Source organism: Sus scrofa, chromosome 6 (genome assembly GCF_054392235.1).
Source record: "Sus scrofa isolate SSC_HxYL_T2T_F1_AM1 chromosome 6, Sscrofa_HxYL_maternal_Yorkshire_Landrace_v2.0, whole genome shotgun sequence".
Classification (NCBI taxonomy): Eukaryota; Metazoa; Chordata; class Mammalia; order Artiodactyla; family Suidae; genus Sus; species Sus scrofa.
The window spans coordinates 9,762,147-9,784,126 of NC_139388.1; the positions used below are offsets into that span (position 1 = coordinate 9,762,147).

The 21,980-nt window shown below is 49.6% G+C and overlaps 1 protein-coding gene and 1 long non-coding RNA gene across 3 annotated transcripts in view; one reads left to right on the top strand and one right to left on the bottom strand.

The window, feature by feature from the left end:
• WWOX (WW domain containing oxidoreductase) overlaps positions 1-21,980 on the bottom strand; it is a 969,209-nt gene that overhangs the window by 96,352 nt on the left and 850,877 nt on the right. The gene's annotated exons all lie outside the window — the stretch shown is intronic.
• On the top strand, positions 15,789-20,499 carry LOC146402189 (uncharacterized). Its single transcript, XR_014805393.1, has 3 exons — positions 15,789-15,839; positions 16,264-16,359; positions 16,955-20,499. It is a non-coding gene; the product is annotated as an uncharacterized LOC146402189 (long non-coding RNA).

A 21,980-nucleotide genomic window follows, 5' to 3' on the forward strand; every position in this document is an offset into this window, starting at 1 on the left:
CTGTGATGCTGGTACCCGACTCTGGCTACAGGTGCCGCTGGACCCATCAAAGGGGCAGCTGGGCCGCCTAATACAATACAGGAGGGCAGTTCAATTTGGAATGTCAGCTACTTTTGAATTTTAGTATAAGCATGCCACAAATACTGCAAATATTGTGCTGGGATGCTGGCCAGCACAGCTCAGAGGTAAACGCCCTGAGAGTAGTTCTCAACCACTGACAGATGGGGAACTGGTAGGGAAGGACCCCAGTTTCCTGGCCCTGCCTAGGGGATGACTCAGAGGCAACGTCTTCTGCACCGATTCCCAGAATTCCCTGGGTGGATCCTGGACCACTTCTCTGCTGCAGCATCCTTTAATTAAGGCACCCGGTGTTGGCTCACTCCCCTTTCCAGTCTCCTCTTCTCACCTCCTTGGGAAAACACAACCCAAGACTCCCGCCCCAGCCTTCTATTATGAACCGAATGTCTTCATCCCTCCCAAATTCATACCTTGAAATCCTCACCCTCCCCTCCATGGGATGCTATTAGGAAGTGGGGCCTTTGGGAGGTGATGAGATCATAAGGGCAGAGGCCTCGTGAATGGAATTGGTGTGCTTAAATAAGGACTGCAGAGAGCTCTCCTGGCCTCTTTCTACATGTGATGACATAAGAAGTAGGCTGTCTGCAACCTGGAAGAGGGCTCCCACCAGAACCTGACCACACTGGCAGCCGGATCTCAGACTTCAGGCTCCTGAACTATGAGAAGTAAGAATATGTTGCCTATAAGCTTCCTGGTCTGTGGTACTTTTTAGAGCAACCCAATTAAGACACCTCCCACCACTGTCCTCCACGCAGCCCTTGTTTATTCAAGAGCTATCATCACAACTTGTTCTCGTGCACACACACACACCTACACACACACACACACACACACCTACACACACCCCTGTTCGTCTCTTTGCTCAGTCTCTGCCCCACTATGATGTGAGTGCTGCTACCCTGACGGGGTCATTTACTGCGGCACTCCAGCACTGAGCTCTGGGCTGGCCCTTAACACAAACTTTCTAGATAATGAAGGCACAAGAAATGAACAAGAAAGAGGCTTTCTGTGCCAGCAGAGAGCAAGATGGTTTTCAGCTCTGCAGAGCTGCAATGAACAGAGGCCAGACAGCAGAGACCTGCCCTGGGACCTCCCCTTTGTCACCATTCCAATTTGACCTTGGAGAGCTGCCCGAGCCCTCTCACCTCAGTCTCCTCATCTGTAAAACGAGGAGTTGGGACGAGATAACCTCTCCTCTCCTGTGTCTTCCGTCTCTCAAATCTTATGACTCAATATTCTAGGTAGTAAACTTTACAGCTATGAATAAATTAATGGAAATGAATATTGAAATGATGTGCAAACATTTGGGCGAGTGCTTTCCTAGTCTTTTATGAAGTGGGAGAGTAAGAAATAAAACCGAGATACAAGCCATCAGCAACATTTGTGTTGGTGGAAATGCAGGGCCTTCCCCCTGTGTTCTGGGAAGGCGAGGTAAATGCATTCAATAAAAAACCCACAGTGGGGAGTTCCCACTGTGGTGCCGTGGGGTGGGAACCTGACTGGAGTGGCTTGGGCCACTGCAGAGGCACAGGTTTGATCCCTGGCCTGAAGCAGTGGGTTAAAGGATCTGGCGCTGCTGCAGCTGCACAGTAGGTTGCAGCTGCAGCTTGGATTCAGTGACTGGAAGATGAATTTCCATATACCACAAGTACAGCCAAACAAACAAAAGCTCAGTGAGAAAGGGGTCAAAAGAAAACCGGGCATCTGGGAAGTTGGAAGCCCCCAAAGGGAGAGATGTTCCACATTTGGATATTCTTGGAAATGATCCTCAGATCCAGAGAAGCAGGAAAGGAAACTGGACCAAATATGCTCTCCAGCTCTCTTGGTTCTTTAGAGCCAAATGCCAGAGATTGGGTGGCTTATCAACACAGAACTTTATTTCTCACAGTTGTGGAGATGGGGCTGCCAGCCTGGTCAGGTGAGGGCTTTCTGGGTGGCAGACCTCACCTTGTGTCCAAAGATGATGGAAGGGACAAGGAGCTCTCTTGGATCTTTTTATAAGGGCACTAATCTCATGTATGAGGGCTCCACCCTCATGACCTAATTATGTGCCAAAGGCCCCACCTTCTAATTCTATCCCATTAAAGGGTAGGATTTCAACAGTCAACCATAGCACCATATCGATAACTCCCTGGCGCTGTCATGATGCTCAGCTATACCTGGCATAAGCGAATGGTGACTTCACAGCTGAGTGCTTTGTTTACTACTCATTATCACCTACTGTAAATCAAGCAGAGAACCCTTCTCTTGGGCCAGTAGACTTGAACCAAAAATCTTGACTTTCAAGATAAAAATGCTCAAGAGGAAAGGAGGACTAGATACTTAAAGGTGAAACCAGCTAAATTCTCCTGTTGGCAGGAAGCTGGGAAGGAGAGGCAGAGGTAAGATTCTTCAGCTGAGCCTGTGCCATGTCTAGTCCTGGGGTTCATGCAAGTCTGGGCATCAGATTTTGTTCACTGAAGCCCCCCCCACCAAAAAGAAGTGCATTTGTGGGAGGTGCCAAGTAGGGTACTAGGACACAACTCATCCTCAAGAAGGAGACATGCCTGCTTAGCTTGACCCAGTTACAAAGCTTGAGCAGATGGGTGGGATAAGGATTTGAATTCAGGATGGAGACTGTTAAACAAATCTGTTTCCTACCAGACCCAGTGGACACACATCGGGATTCAAGGGATGGTGTGATCAGTAGATCAAAACCAGCTGTTCTTTGGACAAAACTCTGTAATATGATGACCCTAAATCCTTGCGCCACTGGGTCACCTTGATCTTTTTCTATCTTCCTGGTCTGGGCATCACTCAAGCTGATTTGTTCCCAAAATTACCTACAGCCTTTCTTGTAGGACTTTCCAGTTTCTTGCCAATTAACAGCTCTTTGCTTTTTTCCCTCCTCCACCCCTTTCTCTCTCTCTTCCTTTCTTCCTTTCTTTCTTTCTGGCTTTTATTTCTCCCATCATACTTCTTCAGAGGAAGACGTGAAAAAGTGAAATCATGCTGATCATTGATGACTGACCAAAAAACCACATAGAAGACTGAGCACATGATTTCAATTAGGTTTAAATTTTCATTCCTAAAGGATACAGAACAGGGTCTTCTTGCAACTAAATGATTAGGTGAAAGACCTCCTGAGCAAGGAGTTACCACGACGCTGGGGGCTCTGTCAGTACCCTGGTTGGATGTCCTGCCATTTCCACAAACAAAATGAAAATCTAACAGAGAGAGAAAGAATGATCAAGGGGAAAAAACCGCAGGTACAGAGTCATGATGTCTCGAGGCTGGGCTGATTATATATCATGAACCCTTGCTCCTCCTGCAAAGGCGCAGGATCCAACAGGTACCTGTGCCCTTGAGCGCTGGGGGATATTTACACGATTTATCACATTTACTCAGGGGCCGTGGGAAGAAGTCAGATAACAGGCCGGGCACTTCTCAAGAGTTGCTTTGTCATAACAGTCCCCCAATGTGCTCATGTCACTGATGAGAAGTCAGAAAAGTGAGGTCACTCGCCCAACAACACCCAGCTGACAAAAGGCAGAGCTGGGATTGGATTTGGGGACTGTCACGCTCCAGGAACTCTTGCCTTTCTAGTCTAGCTTCCCTCCCAAAGCCGAATATCCCATTGTGTCTTCAGAATTGTTGAAAGTGGTCCTTCATTTTCCGGCCAATGAGAAAATGAAGTACAAGAAAAAAAAAAAAAATCAGAGTTCCCGTCGTGGCGCAGTGAATAACGAATCCGACTAGGAGCCATGCAGGTTCGATCCCTGGCCTCGGTCAGTCAAGGATCCGGCGTTGCCATGAGCTGTGGAGTAGGTCGAAGACGTGGCTCGGATCTGGCATGGCTGTGGCTCTGGGGTAGGCCGGCAGCTACAGCAGCGATTCGACCCCTGGCCTAGGAACCTCCACATGTGGAGGGTGTGGCCCTAGAAAAGACAAAAAAGTAAAAGAAAAAGAAAAAGAAAAAGAAAAAAAAAATCACAGCAATGAAAAGGAGACCCATTGAGAGAGACAGATTTGAGATGGAGCATGTTGGGGGAGGGGACGACTGCTTCTTTCCTCTCACACAGGGCCGGGCATGGCTTGGGGTACCAACGATTCAGTCTCTTCGCCAGTCAGAACTGGGTCAGATACTCTAACAGCGAGGACGGTCTGTTCTGGGCTCCAGCTGTTATCTGAGCCGCACAGCTGGGGGGAGAACTCCAACTCGCTTCCTGGGCTCAGAGCTCGAGGTTTCAAGAGCTCTCCAAGCAGCCCGTGCTGGCGCCTCCCAGCTGGAAAGAGGAGGCGGGAGGGGGGCAGAGAAGAGGGTGAGCAGGGAAGCCAGTGGAGGGGACACGAGTGATGGCCATTCTTGCATCTTGGGGAACAAATGATTATCCAGTTCGCCTGAACCTGCCTACCTCATGGTTCAGGGAGAATTTGCTGCCAGCTGTTTGTGGGTAAGAAGCTGAATTCTTTGAAAGAGCACTAGGAAAAGAGCCACAGAGGATGCTGATGAAACGGAGGTTCCTGGCTGCAATGTGATGGCCAGGATCAAGTCGAAAAGTCCTAGTGGGGGGTCACCCCTGCCCAGCATCTACGAGGCTAGCAATCCATTGGATTTTCCCTGATCCCCAGAGACATCACGGGCTGGAGCCATTGTTTTGGAGGGTGGACACCTGTATTCCTGAGACTCTGAGCTCACAGACCACGCACAAGGTCTGTTTCTAAACATTCCTGACATGCACAAGGCCAAACCTTGGACCCCACCAACATCCTGTCTTGGAAACACTCCATCTCCGTGCGTGTGCTGTTGAATCTGCCTGAGACACAGAGGAGAGAAAACTACTCTGACTGCCTCCCACTTACCCGGATGTTCCCGCTCCCTGTTCCCAGGTTCTTGGTGAAAAAACAGGGAGTTGTTCTATGAATTTCATAATTTAGAGATAAATAATGAAGACCAAACTTGGAGCGAAATACCCTAGTGTTCATTTTATTTAATATTCTCCATTGGTGGAAATAAATTAAAAATGAACAAGGCTTGTTTATGCCTGCCTCACATTGCCCTCCACTTTTGAATAGCAACCGCATATTAATTTGCCAAGATCCCATAAATTATAATTAGCCCAGAGGATTAACAACATAAATCCTTGAATTTAAAACCAACCTGCCCGGCTCTCTCTTCCCTATGCCCTAAAGTGAAAAAGAGCCATAAAACCTATCACCGCTACTTGATCCATTAAACTCCGGAGACATTCTTATTTCAGCTTAGCTGGTGGAGGTAGTCTTTGTTACATCTTTTTAAAGTTACAGTAGCTCGACTGGCACTGAGAGACTGGGAGACGGGTCTGTGTGCGGATGCCCAGCCCCAAGAGAAGAGTGGAAAGGGGGTCAAAGGACTGTGTCTTGGCTTGGCACGTCCTGGCACAGGGTCCTGGCACAGATCACAGATTTAAAGTATCCCCGACTCTACACTGCATGTCATGTGTTGTTGAGAGTCCCAGTGTGCTTGGAAGATTACATGGCCTGCATGTGTGCACACACGCATGCGCACACACACAGGTCATAGTCTGACCTTGAATCCGTCCAAGTTCCTGCCAAGCAGACTGGGGAGACAAGACAGGATCATGCTGCTTCAATGATGACAACGTATTTAACACAAGACTATGATGATTCTTAAAACATCAGAAAAAGACAGATGTCTTATGATACCGCTTCTACGTGGCATCTGAAAAGACAGTGATATAAATGAACCCATTTCCAAAACAGAAATAGACTCACAGACATTGGAAAAAAACTTAAAGTTGCCAAACAGGAAAGGGTGCAGAGAGGGACAAGTTAGGAGGCTGGGATTAACAGATACGCAGGACTGTGTCTAAAACAGGTAACCGACAAGGACCTACTGTTACAGACCAGGGAACTGTACTTCCTATTTTGATATTTTGTAATAACTTGTAAGGGAAAAGACTCTGAAAAAGAATAATGTATACACACACACACACACACACACACACACACACACACACACACACACACACACACATAACTGAATCACTTTGCTGTACACCTGAAACTAACACAACATTGTAAAATAAACTTCAATAAAAACAAAACAAAATAAGCTTCAGTGAAAACAAAGCACTGGCTTTCCTGATCAGCAAAATGGCAAAGCTCTCTGAAGGGTGCTCGGTGTACAAGGTACACCTGTGCACGGACCAGCCTGGACAATCTCTCCCCTCCTGAGCACACCCCTCTGCCTGCAGTCACTTGCTTTCACACCCTGTCTCTCCCTGGTGCCGTCTGCAGCCCTGGCCAAGAAGGGCTAGAACAGGATTCCAGAACACTTGTGGGGATGCGGTTCTTCTGCATTCAACCTGCGACTCACCTGTGCAGGTGGCCGCCCTTGGCTTGTGGAGGGAAAGGCGGGCACCTGAAAAGAAATCCCTGGCTGCCTGCCTGTCAGTCTGCAGTCTCCCTCTGCACCCTTCTGCTTCCTTGGCCTTAACCTGGGCTCCCAGCCCGTGGCTCACATCATCGAGCCTGATCTCGCCCTCCTGGGGGCCCCCCTTCTTGCCTTTTGCACGTGACCTGCTCTGTGCCCAGGTGACGTCCCCTGCTCACTGCCCCCAGGTGCCCTGCTAGACCAGGAGGTCGGGAGGAGGGAGAGAGTCTTACTCCCCTCTCTCCAGGCCCCTGCCCCTTCAGCACTTCACGGGGAACAGTAAGGGCTCGAACAGGATTTGTGAAATCCATGAGATCATAAAAAGGAACAAAGATTTACACCACAAGCAAAAAAAAGAAAAAAGAAATTCAGTGTCTGTCCTGGGCCCCCAGCAAGGCTGAGGCTTCTTATATGCGGAGAATAATAGATATTGTGTGGAGCCATCCTGATCTTGTTTATCAGAAATGAGAAAGGTAACGAAAGTTTTTTGAGCATTTGAACTTCCCGAGCCAGGCATGTATTCTGATTATCGGGTAGGTTTTCCCAACCGCCAGATAATATGCGAGTTACCATCCCATTTCACAGATAAGCACGTGGAGACCTACGGAGAGGAAGCCAGGGGCCCTGTGTAACGGCCCCAGGGTGACGAGTCCAGGCAGGAAGGTTTGCTGCTAATACGACATTCCCTGACCCCCTTCCACCGGCTGCTGCAGCACGTACCGTAACGTCTACCTCTTCCAAAGGTGTGCAGGTGTCTAGAGGGTTCAGGGAGCCCTCTGGAGCTGCCCTCGCTCAGGGGAGCATGCCGGGCACAGCGGAAGGTGTGATGTCATCCCTAGGCTGACTGCTCTCACTGACAGTTCTGAAGACCATTCGCAGCCAGAAAGAGAACAACTCGCGAAAGTTCCTGCCCCAGAGTCAGGAACTCTGACAACCACACATGGGGTAGAGCCATACAGGCTTACTGGCCTCATACCTGTCTCCTGTCCTGACTGTGGGCTCAAGGGACCCGAACTCATGTGGGTCGCTCAGCCCTTCACTCCCACACACGCAGATCCCACCTGGGGCAACAGAGATGCTCCAGACGTGGTTGTTGAATGCGACGGGACACAGAGGCTGCCTAGCCAGGTGTGGTTCAGTGTCACAGGCACATCTTCCCAAATACTGTGTCACTGTGAAGGGGCAAGGGATAAGGTGTGTTCGACACATGTGAGTAGCAGGAAGGGTGGCACAAAACAAACGGACAGTTCCCTGGTGACAGGGCCGATAAGAAGCAGTCCAGGGACCCCTCCCCACCCCACCCCGCCCAGGGACCCTCTCCCCCCACCCCCGGCCATGGCCACGGCAGTAACTTCCATTTGCTGGCTGGCCCATTCCAAAGCAGGCTCTGGATCACAGAACATTCCAGAGCACAGAAAAGACAGCCTGCATATAGGCCAGTCAGTATGCTGCCCCACAGTCACATCTGCTCGTCCCTCTCTGATCTTTATCTCCAGAGGGGATGCGGGATCTTCTGCCAGGAACCAGTGGAGCAGCGCTGACACTCAAAGAAGGGCTCTGGGTCCAGCTCTGCTCGATCTGGAAGGTTCTGAACACTCTCAGTCCCCCTCATGAATCAGCAGCATGTATTTTTGGTCTTTTTTCAGGGGGCCCCAAAATGACTCTGAGAGGCACTCATGCTGGGCCAATGACTTTTTTAGGGGAAAAAAAAAGGAAGAGAGATTAAAAATGGTGACGTGTATTTGAAAATGCAGGTAGACATGACCCGCATATGTTCGCATGTTCAAACATGTATGTGTCTCTACAGGGGGAAGTTACACACTTGCATACATTTGGAGAGATATTTATTTATCGATTTATTTTTAGGGCTGCACCTGCGGCACATGGAAGTTCCCAGGCCAGGAGCTGAAGCGGAGCCACAGTTGCTGGCCTACGCCACAGCCACAGCAACTTTGGATCTGAGCTGAGTCTGCGACCTACACCACAGCTCAGGGCAACGCCGGATCCCCGACCCACTGAGCGAGGCCATGGGATTGAACCCTTATCTTCATAGATACTAGCTGGGTTCGTTTCCATTGCGCCACAAGGGGAACTCCCTGTGTAGATATTTAAAAACCTAGAAGTTCATGTCAGGTTGACAAATGACCTTTCTTAGAAATGACTGCCTTTGACACTGAGCTTATGGCCTTCAAGGTTTTTTAATAAAATATCACCGGTTTTATTATAAGATGGATGGGTGGAAAAACACATGATAAACGGGCTAAAATGTTAGTGGTAGTTCACTTCAAAATGTTTTCAATGCTGATGTATGTTTATAAATTTTCATAATGTTGCAGAAGATTATTTGCCAGGAAATAATGGTTATAACAACGGTAATTGAGACGTTATAATAATTATTAAATTTTGGTCCTTACATACCAAAATGATAGCGAGCAACACTATGCGACTCCATTTTTTTTTAAAAAAAATTTCATGGTATTTCAAGGTTTGAAACACAATGCCCTAGAAGAGCCCCCACTTGCAGGCTCAGGGCTTCCTCTCCCTTCAGCTTTGGAGCCTCCCAGGAGTGAAACAGCAAAATTGCCATCGTCTTTGGGCAAGGTCTTTAATAAACTTTTCCAGAAAAAAAAACAAAAACAAAAACAGGTGCCACCACAAGGCTGCCCCTTGCTTTTCTGGAGCAGGGTTATTGACTAGCAAGCCGAAATCACCCCATTCTCGGATTCCTGCCTTGGAATTTGCATGTCATTTTCAATTAAGGAGCCCTGTGCCTACAGGACAGGCCACCTGGCATGTCCCACAAGCATGTCTGCAGGCAGATGTGCCGAGATGAGTCTGATGTTGTGAAAATGCTGACGCTTGAACAGGGACCACCCACGTGGTCCTTACCCATCAACCTTACCCGTTGATCACACAGAAACCAGCGCCTATGATGGATTAACTCTTTGAACAACACGCCCAGGATCAATAACAATAATAGTCAGCTTAGGCATAGCTAGCTAACATGTGGCCAGACTTCCCAGATGATTTTAAATGTCACGGGATTTAAGATCTTAAAAGTTAACTTCATTGGCCAAGGTGAACGACATAGAGCAAACCAGCGCGCAGAGAGTTCCACTGGGACCCTCTGTACCGTAATGAAACGCGTCCGCTCCAGTTCAGGCTGCCCAGATGGGGGCCTCAGGAAAATGGGAAGAGCGCCCCACGTCCAAGGTGGAGAGAGGGGCGGCTCCCCGTGGTCTCCCACCGAGCTCTCTGAACACTTCCGGCCAACACTGGCGACTTGGTGATACGCTAAGCGCGCTTCCTAGCGGAGGATTTCAGCAGCTGGATGTCCTACAGGTACTTCACTACCTGTGCTGGGAGGTGAAGAGTCACGCGGCACAGAAATGAAATACATAAATTAATAGACGCCTCTTGAGCAAACCTTTCAAACGGGGAGCCCAGCCGCTTTGGAGAATCTGCAGTCAATAGGTCAAGGCCTTGGCTAATGTGAGGGAAAGGTAGGGAGGGATGGAAAGCCTTGGAGAAATTCAGCAGAGACCAACACGGAGGTCCTGAGATTTAACCACTTCGGGGAAGTTCGCCCGGTGTCAGCCAGCTCTTAAGAGGGGATGCTGAGAACGTGCCACACTAAAAGGAACGAAACTGAGGCCAGGCCTGTCCTCCTTTTTGTTCTCTGTCAAGGGCTTGGGGGTTGCCTCAACCAGGAGGAGGAAGGGGGGTGGGAGGAAGGAAGGGGAGGAAGGGAAGGGGAGGGGAGAGGGGGAGGAGTCCTCAGCCCGGAATGCAGGCTGGCGCCCAATCACAGCGGGGCATTTGCCCCTGACTCGCTGCTCGCTCTCCAAAGATCAGAAAAGAGTATCCCTTGCACAGAAGGTCTCTGGGGTTTCAGAATTACATCCAAAAGGCGTGAACGCTCTACAGAAAAAGAGAAGCCTGGGGAGATCCGCACAGCAGGTGCTGAGATTCCCAGAAGTCTCAGAGTGGAAGGAGAGCTTGGGCGCGGAGGATTGAACACGTAAGGTAGCTGAGCCCTAGAGTCACTGCCGAAGTCACAAGCTAGTACAGTGAGCTAAGCATAGAGCCTGCCCTGTTTTATTTTTATTAGCAGATTATTTTTCAGAAGCGATGGAGAGGAGATGTTGGGACTAAGTTTTAACATTGGCACTAGTTGCCCCCCGCCAAAGAACAAAGTAAGCACTCAAGGACTTTTGCTCGTTCCTTTTTTGTCCTTATCCATGGCAAGTGGGTGGGGTGGGGGTTGGGGGGTACAGGGCAGCCCTGAGTCAGGTGTCAACTCCAGGTGATTCTTCCAGAACTGCCAGCTTGACCCTCCCAACTTCCTAAGTGTTCCCTCCGTGAAGGCTTTCCACTGCCTCTAAGATGCTCTATTTCTTAAAAACCAAAGCCCTAAAAAGTATTTCTCTGACCTATTTCGTACCTCTGGAAGGAAGTATCCAGAAGGTAGATGCAGAAGTGGTAACTACATACTGGCACTTTTTTTTTTTTTTTTTTAAGGGCTGCACCCACAGCATATGAAGGTTCCCAGGCTAGGAGTTGAACTGGAGCTGCAGCCGCCGGCCTATACCACAGCCACAGCAACATGGGATCAGAGCTGCCCCTTCGACCTACACCACAGCTCACAGCAACGCCAGATCCTTAACCCACTGAGTAAGGCCAGGGATCGAACCCACATCCTCACAGATACTATAGCTGGGTTAGTTTCTGCTGCGCCATAACAGGAACTCCCAGCACTGTTTTTTGGGTGTTTTTTTTTTTGTCTTTTTTTTTTAAGGGCAAGTAATTTTGGGGAAAGAGAGAGAAGGAGAAACGATGTCAGGTAATTTCCTTTGGAAAGTTCCTACCGTTTGCTTTTTCTGGAAAGCACAGAGAATTCTATGGACATTTATTTCAGAGCAGTCCTCCCCACAACTGCCTGAGTGAAAGGCTCACCAGGGACACGTGTTAAAACACAAGTTCCATCCTAGACATCCTTGACCACATCCCCTTGGGTGGGGACCTGAGAGTTGGCAGTTTTTAAAAGAACCTCCCCCAGTGATCCTGGTCATAAAGTAATTTGAGGGAATTTACGGATTTTCCATCTGTTGAAAGTACCTAACCTGACAAACCAAATCTCTGTAAAACCTGGAAATGCTCTTATTTTAGTGTTAACACCAGAGTCACCTGGCAAACAGAATCAAGTCCCCCCCGCTCCCCACCACCACCACGGGGGCCTTAACCTGTTTATACAACATCCCTGAGGCTCTGGCTTGGAAAAAGACCATTTCGGGGGGTGTCTAACCCTGCGTCTTTCCTGCGAAGGATTCAGGATAAAGGACACTGCCGACTTGGCTATGGTGGAAGGCTGGCTTCTAAAAACGGGCTCTGCCAAACTCCCGTGCATGTCCCCTTGCTACCCGGCCCCTCCCACACACACACACACACACCGTGACCTTTCTGTCGGTACCATGTCTACAAAAGACATTATGTTCAGCCACCACAGAGGGTGTAACATGCAAATAGAGTCCGAGTCTTGTTAATAAATTCCACTGCCCTCCGCTCTACAAGGGAGATCTTGAACCTGCTCCATGGGGGGATTGGAAAATGCCCTGTGTGTTCCAAAGGCAAGAAGGACTATTTCTGCAAGGCCAGCCCCAGTGCTGAATTATTTTAATTGCAGCCTGGAGACGCCAAGGTGCCGAAGCACCCCCTTAGGCGGAGTGCTTCGCCAAGAGGTACTGAATTAAACTGTCAGAACATGCAGAAAAATTGCAACGCGGCCTGTCAACAACATTTGTTCGGAGACACGGGTGAGGCTGGTGACTTGTGTAGAAAAAGAGCTGCCTGTGCAGAGCCATCAAAGCGAAGCCTGGAACTAATGGGGTATTCAGAGGCCTTGTTCTACTTCATTGGTCAAAGCCAACACGAGCCTGGAAGATTTGGGCCCGTTTGCTGTTTATTACCATGGTGATAAAGGCCACTTAAAGATACAAACCCATCTTGTGTTGGCACCAACCCAGGGCTTCTCTTCGAAATCGGATGGCGAATGCCTGCCCTCATTTCTCGGGCCCTTTCAAATGATCTCCTTTTTTTAAGAGAAAAAAAAAAAACCCCCAAACTAGAAACACTGACGTTTGTCAAAGGATGACGTAGGGGTCTTGCTCGTCTTTCTCCTTCGCTCATTTGTTTGTTTATTTTCACACCAACCCTGGGATGGTGAGTTTATGCACCCTCTTGGCTAGAGGCTACAGCAGCCGGTTTTATGAACACGAGCCGAGGTGCTGCTGGGGAGGTATTTTGCGGACGGGATTAAAGCCCAGAGGTCCTTGACTTTTGCTTGGGAAGATTATCTTCAGGAATCTGGGGGAGCCTGATTCCATCAGCTGACAGATCCTAAGAGCTGAGCCTTCCCGGAGATGGGAATCTGCCTGTGGTCAGCACCGGGTCAGCAGCCTGTGGCTCAGCCCGGGATGAGGCTTACAGCTCCCGCTCCAGGGCCCTTCCCAGGCAACTCCCTGAATCGCCTAAGACAGCTCCTGGCAATACACGTCTTCATCACGCATCTCCCACCAGTTCCGTTTTTCTGACTGGACCCTGAGGAATATAGCCCCCCAAAGACGGCGTTCCTTGTCGCTCAGAGGTCAGCAAAAGACCTTTCCATCACAAGCCTCAGATGGGTGGTCTGTGGGTTGCAAAGGGTTCCTGTTGCTTTTGGCGCACATGCATGTATTTGGTGCGATGGGGTAAAAATAAAAAATAAACTGACTTAGTTGACAACTCTCCTACGAATTTCATACACGCATATACCCCCCAAATAAATCTGCATCTCTTTTCTCCCAGGAAGAAAGTCAGAGGATCTAACCACCCAAGATCTATCAACCATCAGCTGGCATGGAAGAAGCCTTCCCCTGTTTCGGGAGCCTGTGCGCTGCCATTCACCAGTCTCCACCCTCCCTATTGCCTCTCCAAGAACTGAGGTTAATTGCCAAGGGTCTATATGTATTTTTTTCTTACTCTAAAGAGAAAAGTACAAAATGTGTCCTACCCTTGACTCCATCAAAAGGGGGGGAAACTTAAAAAGAAACGCGGAGAGGGCCATGCATTTCAGAGAAAGGGGGGATGGTTGGTATTTCTTGGCTGATATGTACACTATATCCCTCCATTCAGTTTTCCAACAAGGTCTAGCTGGGCTGTTATTACCCACCTCAACTCATTTATTTACGTGACCTTCCTGGTAAATATTTATTGCTTGCCATTCCTGCTTAAAATGTGCATATTCAAGAGGAAAAAAAAAAAATCACACTGAAAAAATGCCTTTTACTCTGCAGCCAAGAAAAACCCTGAGATGATCCCAAAGGTAGTTGGGTCAAAACACAGGGACAGTGTGGCAACTGCCCTGGGGGAAATTTACTGAAATGCAACCAGGGACACCAGGAAAGGGATGAGGAAGGCGGGCGGATCTGGACGGCTCTCTTTCCAGGCTATTCTTACAGGCATTCTTTGCCCGTGATAATCCCAAAAGGGTTAGAGAATCTGGTTCCTCCTGGTTAAGAAGCAGAACCCGGTCCAGGGGAAAACACCACCCACTGGGCGTCTGGGCGTTGTGTTCAACCCCGACCCTCCATCTCTCACCCCGGGACTCAGTAGTCCCCACTCTGAAGTCACAGGATTGCCAAATGTGATTCTGCCTCTGCTTGGAGCTTCCTGGGTCCCACCCTGTATCAAATGAATGCGTCCCTCTGGAGGGAGAGGCTCAGGAATCTTTTTTTTTTTAAGCTCCCAGGTGATGCTGATGAATAGACAAGTTTGGAATTTGCTGGACTGGCGTATGTCTCAAGTTTCTTCCAGCTCTAAAACTTGATGTACCTAGGAATCCAATTCAGCAGCCCTCCCTCCAGACCCTGGAAAGGCAATGTTCCAAATGTATTAATGCTTTGGGGCCACTGGGATACGGTTTTAAAGACTTGAAGCACTGCCACGCTGACTTAGTCACCTGGCAGGACCTGACTTATCATTTTGCCTGTAATTTATGTTGCCTGGTGGTTTGGAAATTCACTCGAGGTTCAGATCCGAGGCAAGATCCAATGGTCAAAATCAATAGACTTGAACTGTGATCGCCGGGCAGAGGACATGAATCTCCTCGATTTTCAGTCCAAGCTCCCCTACTTGCTTGTACCTGGTACCAACAGCTCATGCCAGGGCATTGTGAAAGGGAGATATCGCCTTTCCTAAATAGAGAGAAGAAAGTGCCCTGTACCTTCCCAAGCTCTCTTGGGAAGAGAGCACGCTACCGCGTCCTCGCCCCCAGCACACAACCCGAGCCTGCTTCGGGGTACATTACTGAATGTCATCCTTCTTGGAACCCGAGGGGCTCTCTCTGGTTCCCAGTAGAAGAGGATTATGTTTTTCCCTAATGCGAACAAAAGACATTAGAAAGCATGCAGAGCGGACGAGAGCGCCACGGTGCCACAGTGGAAAAAAAAAAAAAAAAAATATGGATTTCGCTGTTGCAACGTGTGACTATTAGATCACAGTGTGGGTTGCAATAAATTATCACTTTCAGTTCCTGCTAATTGCTGGAATCTTCTGCCATGGGCTGTAGCGACGTGGGCCAAAAAAAAAAAAAAAAAAAAAAAAAAATGGTTTTGGAGCCGGATACAAATATGCATCCAGCCAGATTGTGAATGGCATCTCAGATCTTGAATAAATGCCTAAGAAAACAGCTGGGGATGAGGGCCTGGGAATCAAAGACATCATTATGCAATTATGGAGAAAAGCGGACTCTTCATACAAGAGAAATCTGACTTCTCTGTGAATCCACTGACCAGGGCAGCCTCCGGCTGCCACCCAGCCTGGTCAAAAGGAGAATCCCCACAGCTTTTTGCCACAACCAGAGAGGCTAACGCCCACTGAGGGGCAAACAATAATCCAACCTGGTCCTTTCAACAAGGACGTCCTTCTGTGCCTCTGCCCCGGAAAGTGCAAACTCTCTCAGGTTCAGGAGCCCCGCCCCAGGCGTCTCCCTGGACCCCTCCCCCAGCATGGCTGCACCTCCAAAGAACCCCCACAGATGTCCGCACCCCAGTGTAACCCTTTCTCGTCGCCAGACTACAGAGAGGAGCCAATGAAATCTTTGGAACCCAGATCCCCGCTTCAGGCTCCTGCTCCTAATTCTGTGAAGGTGATGTTCTATGGTAAAGAGTCAAAGGTTAGTTCAGCTTCTACTAGGTCCCTGGCGATGGGAACTCGCGGTGAACAAAACAGATGGAACATCTGAGTGTCTACCCAGAGTCTGCGTCGGCTGGAAGGAGAGAGAAGATGCAACGAGTGGATAAACTGGCCGGTACGTTTGACGGTGATGGGGTACGGGGGAAATGAGGCAGGTGCGGGCCCTGGGGTGCTGATGGGGGTGGCAAAGGCAGACGAATTTTAAGGAACATCTCTAGAGAGGGTGCCTCGGGAAGCGCAAGAGGGACAAGAGAGGAAGGAGGCCTCTTGCTTAGTGAAGGCACTCGGGGCAGAGGCAGCGAGGTCGGAAGAGGCCTGGAGGCCAAGCGCACCTGGTGGATTTGAGCAGTGCAGAGGCCAGTACGGTGGGACAGAGCGAGCGAGGGGCAGGGCACGGGAGCAGAGAAGGGAGCTCATGGGAGAGGGGAGAGCAGCAAGGATCCCACAAGCCATGGTCAAGACCCACTTTCATGCTGAGTGATGCTGGAGGCCGTCAGCAGATTCTAAGCAGGGGAACAATATCGTCTGTGTTTTCAAAGGAGACTCTGGTTCTGTGCTGAGGAAAGACCCAAGGCAAAAAGAAGAACAGTGGCGGGAGCCCTCTTAGGAGGACAGCGTGATGATCCAGGCTGAAGGTTAGGCTGCTGTGGACCATGGAGCTCACGTGGACGGTGGGGCTGCTGTGGACGGCGGGGCTGGTGTGGACGGTGGGGCTGCTGTGGGCGGCGGGGCTGCTGTGGATGGCGGGGCTGGGGTGCATGGTGGGGCTGGTGTGGACGGCGGGGCTCCTGTGGGCGGCGGGGCTGCTGTGGACGGCGGGGCTGGGGTGCATGGTGGGGCTGGTGTGGACGGCGGGGCTGGTATGTCTGGTGGGGCTGCTGTGGACAGTGGGGCTGGTGGACAGTGATGCTGGCATGGATGGTGGGGCTGGTATGGGCAGTGGGGCAAGAGGAGAAGAAGGGCTTCCTTGGGCCCCCATTCCTACTGCTGAGGTCTGTCCTTTGCTGTGCCCACGCATTACGTCCACTGAGAAAAGTCGCAAGTCTGTTCCATTAACCACTGCATCCCGGAGGCCAGCGTGGTCCCTGGCACCCAAAACACACACAACAGATAACGGTTCCGACTTTGGAAAACCTGGCAGGTTAGAGTCTCCTCATTCACCAAGAAGATCGATCTCTGCCAGGTGGGTGATAACTGAGCCCGGCTCCGTCTGTCTCATCATTTCTGCAGTTTGAACTCTCTCGTTGTCCGTATTTGAAGCGTACGGTCTGACCGATGGCCTAGGATGGATGCCAGGAGCCCTGCCGACCACCCCCGCTTCTTCCGCTGCTGGGCTCTCTGACCTTCTACACGCCATTTATTTTGTCTGTGCCTCAATTTCTCCATCCTGAAAATAAGAATCTTACTGCTGAGGGGACATTATGAGGATTAATGAGGTAATAAGGACGTGCCTGAAAGCAGGGTGAGCTCTTGGAAGAAACAGCTATAAAACAGGGGTCCCTTTTTCCATCTCTTCCCCACTCTCCAGCGAAATAAAACTGCTGGAGGGAGAGGAGGCAGTCCTGTTGGGGTAGAGAGGGAGACAAGCATCAGACAAAGGCAACAGGCATTTCTTAAGCAGGGATTGCCTTTAAGTAGATTCCTAGGCATCGGGAAGCTGCTGAGAGGAGCCCCTGTGGTGATGGAAGGGTCGGGGAACAGACAGCGCCCACGGAATTGGGGGGATTATTTTGCCTCGATTTAGGGACCCCAAATTGCCTCTGAGGGGCTTAGGAATAAGCCAGAATCACGCCACCCCTCCTGTCTGCCCAAAGAATGCAGCAGCTGACGGGGCGATCTGGCAAATCCCCTTCGAAGCGTGGGGAGCACAAACCACCCAAGACGCTGATTTGGTCTGAGCTGATGGCACCCCTGGGTCCACACAGGGTAAACCTAGTGGATCAATAAATATTGGTCTCCTTTTAATGAAAGAAACACTGTTATTTTCCTCCGATTGCCTCCCTGATGGCCTCTTGAAGGCTCCTTTACACGAGGGAGATGGGGCGGGCGCGGCATTCTCTCCTCGAGGTGTGTCTTCCGACGGTCACTGAGTTTATCCACACGCCTTTGCACATATTTTATACTCCAACTTTTAGAGCCCCTTACTCTTCTGTCTTTTTTTTTAAGGATCTTATCCCTTTTTTAAAGGGATACTCCAAGGCAGTGTATGGTTGCGTGTTTGCTGTTGGTTGCTCTTTAGAATTCAGGCTCTACAGATCAGTGTGCTGGGGGGAAAAAAAAAACAAACCCATAAGGAAGTATCAACTCGACTGCTACCTTGGAAAAGAGTCCCGCAGCGAGCTTGTTTGTCACAGGACTGAGGAAGGAAGATGCGGGTGACAGGTATGCGGACAATTTATCTGTATAAAGGACGGCGCCACGTCTGGGTAACTCTTGGATATTGGCCATTCATTCCTTGCTGCACGCATGCGTGCACGGAGCTGATTGCGGTGTGTCCCATGAGCTAGAAGGAAGGCTCTGGGCTTCCTCCCCTTTTCTCAGGGAAGGAGAGAGCGAGCTGGGTGGCCAGGAAGCTGTGGTGAGGCCTGCTCTGGGCTGAGTCACTGGTTTCCCTTTTCCTTGTCGACTGCAGGCCTGTCACTCTCTGTCCCGGGGGGGGGGGACAAGGGGAGGCAGGAGCGCACATATCAATGGTCTGAGAAAGAGGAAGAGGACTAATGAATATTTGCTCATCCTTTCGGATGTTCCTTCAAGTTCCCAAACGGGCTACAGTCCCTCCCTCGCCTCTGGCAAGAAGTCTGTGGTACAGTGACTGGCGTGTTTGCTGTGGCTGCCACTGGGCCTCCGTGGTACCGGTGCTGGAGGGCCCCCTCAGAAGATGAGAGGGCTCTGGTCCTGTGCCCGGTGTGGGTGCTAAGCTGCTGGGGTTGGACAATGGCTCCTCGTCATTTAAGAACTAAAGAGGAAACAAAATTCCCCATCCGCATCATTATTAGGCAAACAAAAGGCTCCATCTAAATTAAACGGAGGCGGGGGGCGGGGGGGGGGGGGAATTAAACAGAAAAATACCAGGTCAAAAATAAGCCACTGAAGACTTCTTTTGGATCTCCCAACTAAAAGTATTCATTTAAAAAAAATGAGAATGTATAAAAGCAAATCCAGAGGCTCATCCCTCAGACATAATTACGGTAAATTGGTATTTAGTGGGTTTTTTTTCCACTCCAATAGCAATCTCTCCTTCCACCCCCTTTGAACCATGCCACGACATTCTGTTTTTATCAGAGACGTAAACATACAATTTTTGCTCTGATTTTTTTTTTTTTTTTCCCCTTGAGAAAGTGTCATTCTTTTCCTTGGTGTGGAGAGTAGACTACTGAATGGCTCTATCACGGCGAATTCACCAATATCTCAGCGTCTTTCTTCACAGCTGGTGAACTGCTACACAGGAAGCAGAAGATCGCATTATACTTTTTATTTTAGGGCCACAGGACCTACGGCTATCGGTGAGGGTGGGAGGTGCACTGGGATGAAGCCCAGACTCCGAGTCTCCTACGGGGCCAGGGAGCCACTGCGGGATGTATTTTAAAGAAAATTCATTCCAGAGAGAGCTCCCGGACCTGCCTTCATTGCGTCCAGTCCTGCCTGGGGAAATCACGCTCCCGATGGGTGCATCAACCTGTTTCCCCACCAACCATTCCTTTTAAAGGACAAAGGACATCACTAGACCGAATGAGATCAGGCCAAAGGACCCAAAGCAGCCAGCTTCTTCCCTTAACTGCTGCTGCCACTCAGAGACCCAGCTGCAGAGGAAAGAGGGCAGGATGCCTGGGAGATGCCACCTGACGGGTCGGGTGGTGGTGAGACTGGGCTGAATGTAGGTTCACATCCCTCCCAATAAGATGGTGACGCAGGAGCAAAGTGACATGGTCTGTAGCTCGACTCACGTTAAATAAAGGACAGGTGAGGTGGCTGCCCAAACCGTCCTGTTTCCAAGAAGCCAACACAATTGATTCCTCATCCCCAAAGGCTTCCCTCTCTGTTGGCTCTTTGAATTTTAATATTGTTAAAGCCTTAATAATAGGTAGGCTAAACACCCATGTAATGAATCCCATTCGTCATAAACAGCTCCCTGCACCCAAGCAAACAAAGGAGCAAAACTCTCTCGCACACGACCAACCTCCCTAACTCCAACGACCTGCAAGGGAAGCTGAGTTGGATGATGCATTTGCTTTAAAATAAAATAAAATAAAATGCTGTCAAGAACGTGCAGAAACCCCTCATTCAGAAAACCAACTTTTACCTACCCAAGTTCTCAGGTGAGCTGCTTAAAGCAAAGGTAAAAACACCTTGAAGGAGGAATTTCTACAGTGTCCCAGGGTACTTTACACCTGCTTTCTCATAAAGCATAGCCATCTCCAGATTGTTCTGGAGTCTTCTTTGTTAGTAAACCCTTTCTCCTCATGAACCTCAAGTCAAGTCCTGAATCAAAAGGATCATAAATTCCCCCCAAAATGAACGAAGACTGGGCACCAAAGGCGCCCTGTGGGGGAGCAGTGCTATGTTGTTCCCGTCGGCCAGCCTTTAATTTCACTTCTGCTCACAAAAGCAGTGGAAGGACTTCATAGCAAGAGGTGAGCATAGGAGAAAGAAAGAAAGAAAGAAAGAAAGAAAGAAAGAAAGAGAGAGAGAGAGAGAAGGAAGGAAGGAAGGAAGGAAGGAAGGAAGGAAGGAAGGAAAGAAAGGAAGGAAAGAAGGAAGAAAAGAAAAAGAAAAAACCAAAGTTGTCCTATCTACTAAAGTTGTTTGTGTTTCTGTGTGTTTTGCACTGTTTTTGTTTTCCAGGAAAAGGAAAGTTGGCGGGGGGTACTGTTACAGAATGGGCAGTAAGTAGGTCTTAGGCAGGACCAAAGAGAACTCTGGAGGGCCTCCCTGTTTCCAGGTTCTTCCAGAGACCTCCGAAGTAGGACACAGCCGGCTCCTCCTGTGCCTTCTCTGAGCAGGGCTGCTGGGTCCCCACTGGCTTCATTGGCGCTCCTGAGCCCTGCTGAGCCTGCACCTGCCCCAGGACCTTGGTACGTGCTTTCCCCTACAATCCCCTATGTAGGCAGGTCTCTGTTTGCCGGCAGCTCATCAGAGAGACTTGTCTCAATGCTCATAGCCTCGTCTTTCCATCCTCTGTCCTCCAAGTGCGGATTACCTTGACGGCACTGTTCTTTCCCGGATGTGTCCTGTTTGGCTTGATACCCCTTTCTCCAACTAGAATGAAAGCTGCCTGTGGGCAGGGGTTTGTTTGGCTTGTTCATGGCACTGAACGAGCTTCCACACTGAGGGCCCTGGAGAACCATTAATGAACCATGACCAAAGCAAAATACAGAAGGCATGGCGGTAGAAATTGAGACTGCGGGTGCTCTGAGACACACATGTGACATGGTAGACCACACACACACACACACACACACACACACAGAGTGTGGGCAGTGACAGCATCCAAGAGGAGAAGACCTTAGCCTGAGCCCCACTCAGACCCTCCAAGTCAAGAAACAGCTCTGTCTGTGCCTTCCACTAACAGTGATTGTTGGTCATAAAACTTCAAAGAAACAGATATTTATAGCTTGATTAAGGCCCTTGTTTTTTTTCCACACACACACTCACCACAGCACTTTCCAACTCTGTTCCCATGAGCGTACTGAAAACAGCCTCCTGCCCACTTCCTGTCGAGGCCAGCTCCTTAACCGCCTCAGTCCTGAAGAAGCTCTTTTTTTTTTCCAGCCTTCACGTCTTTCGGTTTCTCTTGGGTTTTCACAGTTGGGTGTTTTCACTCCTTTTCTCAGGCACCCGAGCCCCCAGGTGAGCCGCCCCCACATGCAGCACGATGACAGGGCCACGAAGAAAGAACAACCCCAAAGTGGGAAAATATTCCTTCTCTAAACAGCCTTCCTGCCGGGATAAGAGGAAGCCCGACTGGTCACCTGTTCACCCAGGGCTGACGATGTGAGGGGCTGGAAAGATCTAGAGAAGCGGGATCCACTTGAAGAAGTAATTCCTGTTTTTCTTCGTAAATATTGCTACCTTGACTATTCGTGATAATGTAACTTAGGACCAAAGCTTTATAAACATTATTTTCCAATCATCGAGAGAATCTTGTAAGAGGGGTAACTAATAGCTCTGTGTCTAACACGAGTAAAAAATCTTAAAAGGGGGGCAGAGATCTGTCACATGGCTAGGACCCAGCAGCGCTGCCAGTGTACCCACTACA